Source organism: Cervus elaphus, chromosome 1 (genome assembly GCF_910594005.1).
Source record: "Cervus elaphus chromosome 1, mCerEla1.1, whole genome shotgun sequence".
NCBI lineage: Eukaryota > Metazoa > Chordata > Mammalia > Artiodactyla > Cervidae > Cervus > Cervus elaphus.
In genome coordinates, this window is record NC_057815.1 from 49,995,098 (window position 1) to 50,011,696 (window position 16,599).

At 49.1% G+C, this 16,599-nt stretch overlaps 1 non-coding gene across 1 annotated transcript; it reads left to right on the plus strand.

Moving 5' to 3' along the window:
* The first annotated feature begins 10,175 nt into the window (after window positions 1–10,175).
* Window positions 10,176–10,247, plus strand: TRNAH-GUG. Its single transcript has one exon. It is a non-coding gene; the product is annotated as a tRNA-His (tRNA).
* The last annotated feature ends 6,352 nt before the right edge of the window (window positions 10,248–16,599 follow it).

Here is a 16,599-nt window from a genome sequence, read left to right on the forward strand (position 1 = left end):
ATTCATCCTTTCATTCAGCAACATGTTTTGTCTCTACTAGGTGTTGATCTCACTATTGGTGGCATTAAGCTGGTGGAGTGGGGAATGGCGGCCCCCTGCCCCAAAAGATACATACTAGCCTCTGGAAACTGTGAATGTGATCTTATTTGGAAAAAGGATCTTTGCAGATGTCATTAAGGATCTTGAGATGATATCATCCCTGATGATGACCTGAAAAGTGAAACTGTTAGTCACTTAGTCATGTCCCCATGGACACGTAGCTACCCCATGGACTGTAGCCCGTCAGGCTCCTCTGACCATGAAATTTTCTAGGCAATAGAGTCAGTTGCCATTCCCTTTTCCAGGGGATCTTTCCGACCCAGGGACCAAACCCAGGTCTCCAGCATTGCAGGCAGATTCTTCACCATCTGAGCCATTAGAGAAGTCCATGATGACTTGGGTGGGCCCTAAATCCAGTGACAACTGCCCTTGTAAGACACAGAGGAAGCAGCAGGAGAAAAGAAGGCATATGAAGAAGAGGCAGAGACTGGAGAGATGTGGCCACAAGCTAAGGGACACCTGGACCCACCATTGGCCAGAAAAGGCGAGGAGTGATCCTCTCTTAGAGGCTTTGGAGGGAGCAGGGCCCAGCTGGCACTTTGATTTTGGACATCTGGTCTCCAAAACCATGAGGGGATAACTTTCTGTTGTTCTAAGCTCTCTAGTAGATGGTAACAGAGTGCCATCTGGGCAGCCCTAGGAAATGGCCACACTGGCACTGGGGGCAGAGAGATGGCTTGGCCCCTCCCCCTCACTCCCGATATGGGACAGCTGGCCATCTCACTGGGGCCTAGATCAGAACCACTTTTCTCTGGAGGTGCTGTCTCCCCAGGCTCAGGCATGGGGGCAGGAAGCCTCTCAGCAACCTGGATGTCATTGTTCACAGCATGTTGCTGAATCACATAAAAGTAAGAGAAAATGAGCACGACCCTCAGACCAAACCATGGAGACATGGCGGCTAGAGTGTCTGATTAAAGACCGGTGATTTTTCTCCGCAACTGGCGTAATTCCCCGTGTTGTGATCTCTTGGTGTCCAAAAGGGAACATCAGAGAATTGCCAACTGTTTTTGAAGGGTTTTCAGGAGCCACCAGCATTCCTCAGCATCATTCTAACCAAGGAGATATTCAGTTGCTGTCCAGCTGCCTCAGAGTCAGAGCAGACAGGACACCTCCTGGGGTACCTCTTTTGAAAGTGCTTCTCTGCAGGGGACACACACCTGCCTGCCCCCATACATACTTTCACTCTCATTTCACAGATGGAGAAATTGAGTCTTGGCAACTTCCTAGGGTCACATGCATTGCTGTTGTTTAGTTGCTCAGTTGTGTCCAACTCTTTGCGACGCTATGGACTGTAGCCCACCAGGCTCCTCTGTCCTTGGGGTTCTCCAGGCAAGAATACTGGAGCTGGTTGCCATTTCCTTCTCCAGGGGATCTACCCGACCCAGGGATGAAACCCGAGTGCCCTGCATTGCAGGCAGATTCTTTACAGCTGAGACACCAGGGAAACCCAGGATCACATGTATAGTATGTGCTCAACTCAGTCTTTTGAGAGATTAGGGAACCTCAACTCCCTGCCTTGGCTGTGAGAGGAATCAAGCGTAGGACACTAGTGTATGTGGTTGTCACTACAAACACTGCTCAGGAGCCCCATTGTTGATGAACAAGCCCTGTTGTAATTACTCACCCAGGGCTTAGCTGTGGTCCCTAGAAAACCAGGTAGGTTAACCAAGGTGTGGTTACACCTCTCTACACCTCTATAGATGTATACTTTTGGGGTGGAATTTTGATCAGAACATTTCCTGAGTTTTGGTCTCCTGGGTCCACTCGCAAAGAAGCGTTCTGCCTGATGTGGATGATGCATCTAAAACCTCTTGGCTCTTTCAAGGTAACCTTGGACATACTACATATCAATACACTTCAGAATACAAATGTAATTAGTTAGGGGTATTGGGAACATAAGGATTGTATTTAAGCTTGGATTCTGGCTGGCGAATCTCCCTCCTTCCAGCTGGGGTGTTGGGTTTGCTACACACAAAGAAAAGGAACGATGGCTACTTCATTGTGAGCTGGGCCATGCCTGATGCCCCCCTGCAGAGGCCTGGTGAGGTAGGGGTGGGGCATTGGTGCAACCTCCCTCCAGCTGAGCTCACACCTGAACCTCGTCACTGGCCAGGCACCCCATCTAAGTGTGGGGGTCTGACAGAAGAGTGCTACGTGGAGGAGTCCTCCTCAAGCTGTTACCCTTCTGCAACGAAGTGAGCATCGTATGGAGAATGTAAATCAACACCCTGCTTTCTTCATCAAGACAGCCTTGCTGGGAAAAACATCAGGCGAGCGAAACGGTGCGCTTGGTGACACTGTGCTTACGTTGGGTCGCAGGTCCTAATCTCCTTGCCGACCAGTGTAAACCAGTTCAGAGACTGACACTGGTCCAAGGACCACATGTTAGCAGCCCTGCTGTAGCACATGCAAGAAACGCAGAGAGAAGAGTTGCAGGGCCTGCCATCAAGAGAGGCAGTCATGGGTTCCCCAACCAACTCTGCCAAGAAACCACAGGCAGCGGGGACGGGGTTGCAGGGGGTAGGGGGGGCCCATGTGCGTCAGGTCTCTCCAGGGAGTGATCCTGCTGATCAGGAAACACAGCCCATCTAGCAGATTAGAAGATGTCCCATTGGCAACAGGGAGTGAGGAAAAGGCTGGCTGGAGGGTTGGAGAGAGGGATGTAGGCTTTCCCTTCCTCCACAAATATTTCTTTCATTTGTGCAATAAAGCCTTAGCAACAACAGCAAATGAATTTCTGGCAATAGTACTGTCACACTTACATGTTCTTACTTTTTACAGCTCTTGATAAATTTAACAGCGGAAGGCCTGTAGTCATCTTCCAGCCTTCCTGGAAAATGTGAAGATTTGTTTCCAGGGCCATGGGACACAGATTTCTGGATTGGCAAGGTCCCTGTGAGGGCTGAGATGCACAAACTTACTTAAACCAATTCTTTCACTGGTCAGAACCTTACTATTAATTGACCAGAGGCCTGGGGACCCAAGAGGCCAGAGAGAGGCCTGGGCTGGAGGTGGGCAGGGTACGAGGTGGGGAGGCAGGGAGCTCCCCCTGCCACTGACCAGAGTGGTCAGACTTTAAGGGGTTGGGGTGCATGAGCTTGTGTCCTGAGAACATACAGTGATACTCTTGGGGTCTGAGGTCCTATTGTACCGACAGGCCCTGCTGTGAGGTGGCCAAGAGCGAGAAGACAGAGCGGTCCTGGGGCTGCCTTGAGCTCTCACCTGTTTGCACGCGCGAGCTGGTCTTGAAAGGGTCCCAGAGAGGATGCAAGTTGCCAACTGGCTGAGGAATGAGCCTGAGTGCTCAAGGAAGCCTCAGAGGGAGGTGGCCGGGGCTGGGCTCTGCCCGGCAGCGCTCGGCTGCCCAAGGAGCTCAGTTAAACAGATTCTAATTCAGCACTTACCTCCCGGGTGCCTCTTTTGTGATGGGCTCTGCGGGGGACACAGAGCTGAGTGGCGCACACCCGCCTAAAGCCATACTAATGAGAGCTAATACGGAGTGTTTACCACATGCAGCGCTTCTGCCCCAAGCAGGATGCTCATTACCTAGTTTAAGTCTCGGGGCACTCCTCAGAGGAGGTGCTGTATTATCCCCTTTGGATAATTCTGGAAACTGTCAGTTTCAACAGCTGAGACTTGGTGACCTGCCTGAGGTCCCCAGCTGGTGAGGATGGACCTGGGATTTGACCTCTATGGTCAGGCTCTAGATCAGTGGTTTTGATCTTGGTGGCCCCTTTTTGTCACCTGGAGAGCTTTTAAAACATAACCATTTCTAGATCTCTCCCTAAACCAATAAATTCAGACTCTCTGAGTGTGAGATCGGGCATTGATGTTTAATAACTTCACCCCCGGGCTGTACGTCTTTTGCCAGGATTGAAAACAGTGTTTCCAGAGCCTGTAGACTTAACCACTGTGAGGCCCTGCCCCGGCCGCGCCCATCTCTGTGCATCATGAGGACCCCTGAGCTTTTGCTTTTTCCCACTGGACCATGATGGCCCCAGACAGTGACTTGCACAGAGGTCTCTGATACAGGGAGGCCCATCACAGTGTCATAAGAGAGGTCCCCTTCCAGTAGGGAAGAATCAGTAACAGCTTCATGTTGAAGGCAAGAGATTTTGGAGAAGGGTCCGAGGTTGAAAAAGATGCTGGGAACTTAACAATGGCCTCAAGCTTTGTTTATTCATATGAACTCAATTCCCTAGGTACTGGGGAGCCATGGAGGGTTTTTGAGCATGGTAGTGACCCCATCAGAAAACCATCTACTTGCTGAAGCCCCTGCAGTTCTTGCTATACCCTCTTGCTCCAGGGGGAAGCTGGGAAATGGAATTGGCTGAGGAATTTTTTGGAAAAATTAGTGTGTAAATCACATACCAGGAAAAACCATCCTCTTGTTTCTGCCCACTTCCCTGTCCACACTAGTAATGCCAGTCTCCCAGCCACACTCCTCCTGGCCTCTGTCCCCATAGTTTATTCTGCCTGAAACTCCCTTTCCTGTTTATAGGCCATGTAAATACATTTACATTTATACTTCAAAACCTGCTCCCCAAGTTTAGGAACCCTCCCAGGATAGACTTAACCCTTTCCTCCTCAGCCCTCCTAGACCATGGACATAGTTCAAGGGGCCATGCAAGTTACCTAACCATTGTAATTGTCCACCTATCTGGGTCCCCGCTAGACTGTGAGCGCCTTACTCGGAGTACTCAGTCTGTAATAGGTGCTAAAATCCCGATTAGGTCGAATTTATCTCCAAGGACAGGAGTTTTGAAAAAGCAGAATTTTAGGAAACACCCCAAAACCTCATCTGTAAACTCCTCTTGGAACATCTCTTTCCTCCCTGTCTGCCACACTCAGCAATTTTCCTTATTATCCTCACTGCCTGGGACGAAAGGATTGATTTAGAAGGTTTCTTTTGAAAGACAGAAGGATTACCTTTGATTTTGGTATCAATAGCTTCCTGACAGCCACACACCACTGAGCCCAGTCTAGCTTGTCAGATTAGCTTTACCAGGTCCTGGGAAAAAAGTGACATAGATGTGATGAGTCGTTTTATTGTTTTGTTTGTTTAATTGAAGTATAGTTGGTTTATGATGTATCATTTTCTGCTGTAGAGCAAAGTGAATCAGCTATATGTATACGTACATCCCCTCTTTTTGGATTTCCTTCCTGTTTAGGTCGCCGCAGAGCACTGAGTCGAGTTTTCTGAGTTATGCAATCATTTCTCATTATCTATTTAATACACAGTGTCAATTAGTGTGTATGTGTCAATCCTAATCTTCCAATTCATCCCACCCCACCCACCTTCCCCTCCGTGTCCACATGTTTACATCTGTGTCTGTCTTTCTGTTTTGCAAGTGAGATCACCTGCGCCATTTTTCTAGATTCTGCAAACATGCATTAATACACTATATTCGCTTTCCTGACTGACTTCCCGCTGTGTGGCGGTCTCTAGGTCCATCCACGTCTTAACCAATGACTCAGTAAGTTTTGAAGGGAGGGGAGAGGGCTAGGCCAGGGTGCAGATGGATGAGGGTGCTTGTCACTGCAGCCGGTGGAGCCTCGTGGGTGGGTTTATGGGGCTGCCAAATGGCTAGAGGGAGGCCATCGACTGTCTGAGTGTAGATGAATAGAGGAGAGACGGGGGCTTTAGGACGAACAAGAGCCCTCCGGCAGAAAGGGGAGGGGAGCCTTGGGGACTCATGAGCTAGCATTGTTCAAATAGGTCGGGACCTTAATGCAGTATAGAGTGTGTGCCCCTAAGCACGTGTACAAGTGAGAGCAACCAGCTCTCCCCCACAGGCTCTGAGCAGACCCAGGCTCCCAGGGCCAGCCAAAGAAGGGATTACTTTCTGGTTTAGTAGATTAAATGCTGAGGTTTCTGTGAATTAAACCCCAAAGCAGCTTTGGAATGTTTTCACTATCTCCACTGAGAAAATGAGATCTTTTTCATCTGGTAACACAGGGATAATAATACCCAGATCCCTGGGCTAGAGTGAGGATTAAATGAGATCCTGTACGTCAAAGCCCCGGCCTGTGCCTGGGACACAGCGAGGCCCCAGTAAATGGTGCTTCTCAAGTGAACCAGGACTCCGGGCGCTGGCTAGAGGCAGGCCTGAAACGAGAGCTTTATTCCTTAAAGCAGCAGCAGTGCCTGCCCTTTTCCTTGGTGTCTTGCAGCTTTTGAGCTTCATGGTTCTGGGGCAGCTCAGGCTCAGGGCCAAACGTGGGTTCCTTCCCAGTCTGTCTGCATCCTGGTGTAAGACCTGCAGCAAGTTCTGTAATGTCTCTGAGCCCCAGTTGCCTCGTAACAATATGACTTATCTTCTGGGGTTGTTGAAGGATTTGATGATCTCATCTGCCCCTTACTCAGCTCCCAGCCTCCACCCTCGACCCCCTCCAGACTGTTCTCCAAAGAGTGGCCAGATAAACCCTATAAAACTGAAATTGGAACTTGTTTTCTTGAGCACACATCTCAGTGTTTAGGATAAAATCTGAAGTCCCCACCGTGGACTGGCAGGCCCTATGCGATCTGCCATCTGCCTCCTTGCATCCCCAGTTAGGGTCTGCTCCTGCACGTGGCCAGCAGCAACCTTCCTCCCTCTCCCTAAACAGAGCAGGCTCCTGCCCCATGGAACCTGTGCTTGTGTTCCCTCTGCCTGCATGCCTTGCCCGTATGCGTGCATGCTAAGTTGCATCCGTTGTGTTCGATTCTTTGAGACCCTTTGGACTATAGCCCAAAGGCTATATTCTCTATATATTCAAGGTCATTTCACTCCATCGCTAACAATTCTGAATGCTCACCATGGTGTAGGAATGATTTTTCACAGGCGCTTCTGTATTCACGGGATTCTCCAGGCAAGAAGACTGGAATGGGTTGCCATTTCCTCCTCCAGGAGATCTTCCCGACCCGGGGATCAAACCCACATCTATTATGCCTCCTGCATTGGCAGGCAGGTTCTTTACCACTAGCGCCACCTGGGAAGCCCTCAGAAAACAGAGCGAAGCTTGTCTCCACCGTTGATTAAACTCGGCTGAAATCTCTCTGTCACCTCCTGCTAGAGACAACTCCTAATTCTCTCTCTTAAGCAGCATTTTGAGGCTTTCTCAATTCCCCTGTGTGCATGTGCATGTGTGTGTGCAAATCCCCTGTGACTCAGTCAGTCACATCCGAGTCGTTGTGACCCCATGGACTGTAGCCCACTAGGCTCCTCTGTCCATGAATTTTCCAGGCAAGAATATCGGAATGGGTTGCCATTTCCTTCTCAGGGGATCTTTCTGACTTAGGGACTGAATGCACATCTCCTGCATTGCAGGCAGTTTCTTTATAACTGCATCATCTGGGAAGCCCCCTCAATTCCCTTACCCTGATGTATTTTCCCCAAGTCACTGAGCATCGGCTGACACTATCATGTACATTTATCTGTTGTTGTCTCCCTTGTTAGAATGTAAGCTTCAGGAGAGCAGAGACTTTGTTGAGCTCACTGCTGTAGGCCCAGCAAGAAATAACTCTTTGCTCAATATCAGTTTCATGAAGGAATAGATGAATGAGTCAGCGCCTGTGAAAGATCATTCCTACCCCACGGTGAGCATTCAGAATTGTTAGCGATGGAGTGAAATGACCTGGAGTGTCTAACCCTAAGACCCAGTTCTTGCTGACTGTCAACTTACTGTGCAACCTCAATCAATTAACTTACCTCCTTTGGAACCCTGGGCAAGAGAGGATGCCCGCTCCTGTCTTAGCTGATAGGGATCGGGGGTCGTGGAAGGGTCAAGTTGATAAGGAGACAGTTTGCCAAGCAAAGGAAGCCCAGGAATAATAAAGTGGAGGTCATTTTCTTTAAAAAAAAGCCAGTGTCTCTGATTTTTCAATATGCTGCCAGCTGGGCCATGTCAGATGGTTATGTGAAAGGGAAAATGCCTTTGACTGAAACGGTGATGTTTTACCCAGGCCACTTGGTTCTGCTTTCAAATAATTTCTTCAGGGCTCCCAAGTGCCTCCTCTTTCTTACTCATTAGCAGTCTACAGAACTTAAAGGGAGACTCTAATTAGGGAGAACTTTCATATCATTTACTAGGGGAAGATTGAGGGAGGGGGCTGCCTTATGGGCCAGAGAGAACCTTCCGAATCTGCAGAAAGGCCCTTTGGCTCCAGGCCTCTGACTTGACCTCAGGAACTAAAATGAAAGCCACAGGTCAGGAGGATGCATCTGCCATTTGGAGTAAGCAATTGTTATTGTAAAAATACATACATTCTGAAAAAGTACACAGGTCTGGGACATCTGGGGTGCCTGGGGATGGGTCTAACTCTGGCTTGTCAAAGAAGTGCAATTATTGACTCTGCTGTTAATGAGGAATGTGGAGTTTACAGGCTCAGGGCAAAGGAAAGGCGATGAGGACAGCCTGAACTGGCAGAGAAGATTCCAGGGACTGTGCTGCCGAATCCTAGCTCTGAGACTCCATCAGGAAGCGGGCAGGCCCTCTCCCAGTTCCGCTGGAAATTGGTGGAGGTGAAAAATGTTTAGATTCTTGTGCTGATATTAGCTCAGTGTGTGTCAGCAGTGGTGGAAGGTTGCCTGGAGGGCTGATGTCTTGGGGTCCTACCAATGTAGGTAGAGTGTGCTGAATCAGGGAGATGATAGTCCTGCCATCCTCCATATTGATCATCTCCAAAGATATCAGGGTGTTTGCCTGTGGTCCCCAAATTGATAAGGAACATAGACATAACTGGTTAAGCAACAGAACTAAAAAGGTAGCGGAATCTTTGTGACAAGGACATCTGTTAGCCAAGTAGCTATGAGCGTGACCTTGGAATTAAAGGGATCTAAGTGGGAATCCTGGTTCTATATTGCTGATTGTGTGGCCTTGAGCAGAAATTTTCCTCTTTGTGAGCCTTATCTTCTTCCTTATCTGTTAAAGAGAATGATCGTGTGTTCTATCTCATAGGAGTTTTTCAAGGGTCAATTTGACTAAAATTACATAAAATGTTTAGCATGTAGCATGCACTCAACAAATAGCAACAGTTATGATTATGCTTACTCTGAGAGAAGGGAGGCATCCTTGAAGTATTAAGCACAAGAATTCTGGAAGGGATTCTCATCTGGGAAGGCAATGTGCTAAATGGCCCGGGAGCTTTGGGTAGGGCCAGGGAGGCGAGTCCTGGTGTTCTGGGGCAGCAGCTCTCTCCGGCAGCTCTGCTTCCCCTCCCTGCCCTTCTGCCTCTGCCAGGGTGCTGCTCATGTGATGCTTGTGGGTGATGTTTGTCCTGTGGCTGGGGAGGCAATGGCTGTTCTTAGATGTGGTCCCTGAAAGCCTTCCTAGAATCCTTTTCACTATGTTGGGCCAGGATGTGGGAAGCAGTGGCTCAGAGGGTGTTTAGGAAAACTTGGATGATGCCAGCCCTGAATAAGATCACCTGGGGGCTGACGACTTCAATCCCAGATGCAAAGGACTCTGGGTTTTAATCTTTCCCATGTCTCATTTGGTCTGATTTTGACCACCAGCCTGGCTGAGGCAGCTCTACCTGGGGCCACTGGGATCTTAAAAGAGGTGTGCTCCTGGGACCCACCTGCAGCTGTTAGCATGAGACCGACCCTAGAGAGGAAATGGGCTTTGGTTTCAGCTAAAGCAGTGATGGGAATGCGATAGGTCAGGTCTTGCAGGTCTGAAACCCCTGAGTGATCATCCTATTCTTGCATGGGCACTACCCCCATGGCATTCCATGTGGAGTTGGCGTCAGCAGCCCCAGGTTAACATATCCTGGTTTGGCACCACCCACGTCATTCACAATCACCTGGGTCCTAGGCCCAGGGATCAGTGATGGAAGGTGGTCAGGAAAGGGGCCTCTGTGTCTGGTATCAGACTCGTATTATCTCATCCTTTATGACAGACCTATTCTCATCTCCATTTGACTGGTGAAGAAAATGCAGCTCAGAAAAGTTAAGCAAACTGCCCAAGGTGACACAGGTAGGGAATGATGAAACAGATTTTTGCGCCTGAGTCTGTGACTTCAAGGTCTGTACTCCATCCATTGAGACTTGTTTTAAAGGAGACTGGTGATGGGGAGAGGGAGAGAGGGGACTTCCCTGGTGGCTCAGATGGTAAAGAATCTGCCTGTGATGCAGAAGACCCAGGTTCGATCCCTGGCTTGGGAAGATCCCATGGAGAAGGAAATGGCAACCCACTTCAGTATTCTTGCCTGGATGATTACATCCATGGGGTGGCGACTAACACTTTCACTTTGTGATTTCAAGGTCTGTGCTCCCTCCATCGAGACTTGTTTTAAAGGAGACTGGTAATGGGGAGAGGGAGAGAGGGTGAACATCTGCCCCAGGGTCATAGTTTGAGAAGAAGGACAGGAGAGCCCCCTTGAGAATGAGAACTGAGGTCAGTGAGTGAGTGTCTGGGATGGTTCCTGCCCAGCCCCTCCCTAAGTAAAGGGTGGTAAGGAAGACAGGGCCTGGCTTCCTTTTAAAGGAGGCCCCTCTGGGGAGTCAGCTGTGGGAAGAGCGTGCGGAGGGGCAGAGTGGCCACCTCCTACCATCGTGCTGGTTCTGCTGTGGTGAGAAAGCCCCCGATTGTTTGGCTGTGGCAGCACAGACGGGACAGACTGGGAGCTGGGGGGAGACATTGTCACCCGCTCTCCCCTGACTTTGTCTGTGGCCTTCCGCCTGCCACTCACACCACCTCCACGGGTCTGTCTAGTTCTGATGTTCTACGCCAGGGCCCCCCTAAACTTGAGAGTGCCTGAAAGTCATCTGGGGGGCTTGTTAAAACTTAAGTTCTGTTTCATGGAGCTCCCAGAAGAGGCTGGTGCTGTCACCCAGGGACCACACTCTGACTAACCCATTCTCGTCCTCTGGACTCTGAGGCCCACTGTGTAGACAGCACCAGAATCGAGGTATTTTTTCCCCCTGTGTAGACCCCGAGTGTTAATAGATGAACTTATGCCAAATGACATGTCTCTCTGGCCTCTCAAAGCTTCTTTCAGGACGTCTTCCCTGATCTGCTTCTATCGTCAGCTCCTTTAGGTGCAAAGTGGTTAGGAATATGAACCCTGGAGCCAGATGTTTTGGGTTCAAGTCTTAACTCTGCCTGTGTGACCTTGAGCAAGTTACTTAACTTCTCTGAGCCTTGGTTTCACCATCTGTAAGCTGCAGATGATGGCGATACTGATCTCGCAGAGTAGAGGATTAAAGCAGTGATCATTGGTAAAGCTCTCAGAGTGAGCCCGTTATAGCCGTTCCCTCTTCTTCATTATTTTTGCCATCATCACCATCCCTTTCCTCCCAGCCTCCCTCCAGCCCTCGCTTGTTCCTCTCTGGGCCCCAGTGCCCAGCACAAAGAATTTTCTCAGAACTCAAGTGGGGTGTCCTGAGGCCAGGCAGAGCAGGACTGCTGCTCACAGGATACAGATTTATGGCCCAGAGTCCAACGTTAGGGCCGACTGAGGGATTCTACTGGGATTACAGGCTCCTTTCAGCAGGGTCAACCTTTTCTCATCTTATCTGGGAGCTGACAGAAAACAGAGGGTGACCCAGTTCAAGCCTCACCCTGCTCTGGGGGCCATGACCAAACCCTTTGTGATCTGGACACTATGCCTGTCTCCTGGGTTTTGCTCTAGGGGTAACCCTCTCCCATAAACCAAGCCTGGGGAGGCTGGGGGAACCCATGAGCGTGGGTGGGGTGTGCTTCCACGCTGTCAGACACGACACGGAACTAGGTCTGTTTCACCCCTGCCTCCCCTGCCTTCTCGTCAAATGCTGGGGATGCCATACTCTGCCGGGGGGCTGGAGGGGTCCATGCCACACTCTGACAGAACGCAGTCCCCTCTTCAGATCCCTGGCTAAAGAGAAAAATGCAAGCACAGAAAACAAAAGCCCCACTGCCCAGCATAAAATACTACTTCCTAATCCCAAGTGTGGCCAAGTACGCTGTTAAGATATTTAGAAGGCTCCTGAATTATTTCCACTTGAAAAATGTTTTTATGTCTCCCATTCTGTTCACTTGATTGGCTAAGGTGTAATTGCTCTCCTGGCCCAGACTTTGCTTCCCCACCGATGGGGACCCCGCTTCTGCATCTTGATATTAAGAACAGATACTGAGAGCTGAATGGGGCATTGTTTCCTGGCCAGATCAGTAGCTGCTGCCTGCATTTAGCGAGCAAGCGGTCCAAGACTGGCAGCCCAACCTAGACCACGCTGTGGCTTGCTTTGATTACTTGGTTCCATCCCGCTCCAATCAGGAATGGATCACACGTGTCCAGGTTTGCATTTGCTCTTCCTCCCCCACGTGTTTTCCACAGTTGCAGCTTAAAGTTTGGGGTTGGAAGCCTACTTTGGTTTCCGTGTGTTCAGGGGATTGGGCTGGAGTGACAAGGGATGTCGCCTGGTTGTCCCTTCTCCCCAACCCGCCCCCACCCACCCCCCACCATTGACTCAAAGCAGAGGCTTGGAATTTAAGCATCTTCTGCTGATACGTTCGTTCCCTGACTTGTGACCAGAAAATGTTCTAGAAACATCCCTCCGATTAAGAATAATGAGGAATGCCCATTCTTTCCCCAGCAGGCAGTAATCACTTGAAATTTGGCACTTTCACATTTTAACCAGATAGGTCTAAATATGGAATCACAGCATCTCATTTTAAAAGGATTTGGGAACACGATCTACTGGTTGCTTAAAAACTCTTGACTGCAAGTCTTTATTATCCTGCCCGTATCCCCCCCCTTCCTCCCTCTGCTCATCGTGACGTTTGGTCATAAATGCCAAGAACCCAAATAGAAGCCTTTGAGCGGTGGGACCCAGCTAAAGAACAATGGCAGGATGTTGGCTCGCAGAGTGTCAGCATTTGCCAAATAAGTTTATCCTTTATTTATTATTTTCACTGTGGCTTAAAACATGCAGTCCTCAAAGCCAAGTCTCTAAACTGAAACGTATGTCAGGCCTGCTTCTGCTCACGACGAACTCGGGGACTTTCCCCTTCGCTCCTCGCCAGTGAGTGGGACCAAAGAGAGTATGTTTTAAATTTACGGAGAGATCTACTGCTTTGGGCTCAGTTTTTGTACTTTTAAAAAGCAATCAATAACGGCCAGTTTGTAATAAGAAAAATTTATGAACTGACAGGCAAAATGTAATTACGGAGGGGATTCCTTGCAAGAAAAAAGAGGTGATGTTAACAGACATCCCGACAATCTGTTTGCACTCATTTTCATTCATATAAATGATGAAGTGCTTCTGGGTGGAAGCAGCGTTCTCCAAAAGGCTTCCCGGGAGCCTGGAAATGTCGCTGCCAAAGTTTTCGCTAACGAAGGGCAATGAGTTGTATTAACTTCTCATTGTTATCCGTGATGTGGATTTTTCACAGTGTTGTTTTTATGACTAGAACTGTTAGCCAGCAGTAATTTCTACACCTCGTCTTGTTGGTCCCTGAGGAGACCCAGCATGTATGGGAGTTTCTGGAAACTGAGGTGGTGTTGCAGGCACCTCAGGAGGCTTCGGTTCCTTCCACCCATCACTCTGTCTCTCTCTGGCCACTTTCTTCTTTCAGTCTTGGCTGCTGGGGACCTGGAATTTCCTGTCTGTGAAAGGTGTCCTTCAAGAGGGGGAGTGGAGGTTCCTGGGTGCCCCAGGAAGTTGCCCCCAAACTACCTGATGCTGATGAGGATGGAGCATAGGGCCTTTATATATCCTAAGACTTGGGCTTCCCTGCTGGCTCAGTGGTAGAGAATCCACAGGCAAGGCAGGAGATGTAGGAGAGGCAGGTTTGATCCCTGGGTTGGGAAAATCGCCTGGAGGAGGGCATGGCAATCCACTCCGGTATTCTTACTTGGAGAATCCCATGGACAGAGGAGCCTGGCGGGCTAAAGTTCATAGGGTCACACAGAGTCAGACACGACTGAGATGACTTAGCGCACACACATGCATATCACAAATATTAACAAATGCTTGAAAAATAGTAATGACATCTGACACCCACATGTCACTTTCAAATCATAAAGTACTTTAGATACCAAAGTCCATGTTGACCTTCCCAGCAATCTGCAGGGACATTTATTATTGTACTCATTCTACAGATTAGGAAATTCAGGTTCAAAGACAATACTTGACTTGCCCATAGTTACCTAGCTTATTAATACTGAAATCAGAGCTTGGACCCACATTTCTCTGTCTCCTAAGCACGTGGTCTTCTGAACATGGCAGAAGTAGAAAGGTCAGTTCTTTTAGGAAAATCGAGGAATAGAATAGACAGTCTTGCTACAGAAATATGATTTGGTGACATTGTACTTAAATTGGTTGACTTTTACGGGGAGACCAAGGTTTCCCAAAAAGTGAGAACTGTTTTACCACTTTGCATCTGCAGGCTATGTTGATTTTCCAAGTGTGTCCATATCTTGACTTTCTGTCATTTGCTTTCGGTCACCACAGCCCTGTGGAGGGGGGCAGGGAGACATCTCTATTCCCACTCTGCGGAGGAGAGCAAAACTATGAGGCTGGGGGACCTGCCCGGGTCAGAGAGGGCACCCCCAGGAAGCTGGAAGCTCCTGATCACATCACCACAGCTCACTGATGTACAAGAGGGGCATTTTCTTGCTTTTACAGAAAAGAAAACCTTAGTATGCTTTACCTTTTTTTTTCCCTTTCATGTTAACCTCTCAGTTGAAAGTTGAATCACAAATGGAGTTGAGATCCTGGAGTGAGTTGAAGTGAGCCCCATCCCCACAAAGAGCAGTAACTAGAAAGAAGGGCCAGGGCCACCACAGCCCACCACAGCCCAATTCCCATCTAGATATTCAGTCCCAGTCCTTATGCCTCTGCAGCCTGGGCAGTTCTCTGTCACCTAAGCGGACAGTGACATCCCATAGAGATTTTCAGTAACAAATGTGGAAATAGAAGTGGTCTGAGCTTCCTCCATTTACCCAGTGATCCAAATGCACAGCATCTCTCTTTATCTGGTCAAGGCCCCTGGATGTAGGTTTGGGTATGTTTGGCTCTGTGCCTCCTCCTCCAGCACAGTAACAGGTGACAGATGTGGCCACAGGACAGGTGTGGCTTTAGGGGCAGGGTTACCCTGTCAGCCTTACCAGTTAGGAATTTGGTATCTAGATCTTTTATTTCTTTGTTACTACAGTAAAGCTGCGGATTCTGTAACTCAGTGGTTTCAAACCTCATTCTCTTCTTGTTCCTGTGTCTCTGGGGCATCTGGGTGTTGACTGATCTAGTCGGGGTCAACCCCAGCGCTGTGGGTTGGGCTTAGATCTGCCCCCTGTATCCTTCCTTCCTCCAGGGCCAGTGGACCCACCTGGGCAAGAGCCATGGTGATGGCAGATATGCAAGTCACATTTACAAACATTCCACCCATCAAAGCCAGTCATATGGACCAGCCCAGCCTCAGTGGACCAGGGAAATATGCTCAGGGAACTCAAAGAGAGTAAGAATTTACTGAACTTTCAAATTATCACACAAGCTACCTGACTAGCATCCTATTTCCTAATTGACTCTAACTCAGAGGGAGAAAAGAGATGTGACTAACTATGATAGAATTTCCCCTGAAATCCCCTACACAGAGACCCTGAGCCCTAGATGCTGAGGGTAGAGAGGACTTCAAGAAGGGCGATCAGGCAGGGGCAGCTGCCTCCTTGTGATGGATCAAGGACACTGAGGTGGGGACCAGCAGATCCTGGGCAGTGCCTTGGAGAGCGACAGGATGGGAAGACAGGATGGTGATGGAAAACAGAAGCACCAGAGCCAGGGTGGACTGGGTGCAAATCCCAGCTTCTCTACTTACTGAGCATGTGATTTCCTACTCTAGGGCTCCATTTCTTCATCTATAAAAGGAGGACAATCCCAGGTACCTCAAGGCAGGCACGTGAGCAGGGAGAGCTAGCAGAGAGCAAGGATGCTGGGTGCTGGAGGATGCTCTGAAGGGAAGGAGGAAAACACAGTGATATCTGAGAAGCTTGGGTTTCTGGACAGGAAGAGAATGCTAGGATACATTTAGTGAGTAAAGTTGAGTGGGGTGGCTTCTATTTCAGCTGGTTAGAATCTCAACGCCCAATCCCAATCCCAGTTCCTTCATTCCTTCCAGAAATGTTTACTGAGCTGCCTCCCTGTGCCAGGCACCAGTCTAGGTACTTGGACTGCATCAGTGAATGAACCAGATGATACTCTGCCCTCGTGGGGGGTGGGGTGGGGCTGGGACTGAATTTATGAAGCATGGGTATGTTTCAGGCACTGTGCTGGGCTCCATATGTATCATCGCCAGATGCTTAACCGTTCTTTCTGACTTGGGGATTAGAAAACTGAGAGTAGTGAAAGTAAACTACTACTCCGTGGCCATCTGCAGCCTGTAAGAGACACAGCTGAGACTGCTCCATCCTGGAGTCTTTCTACTCTGTCACGTCTCCAGGCATGAAGAAGGCTTGTGAACAAGCCCTGAGACTCTTGGAGCAACAAGGGAGACTAGAAGAGAAGTGGCGGTGATAGCATGTTAAGGTGACTAGCGATGTTG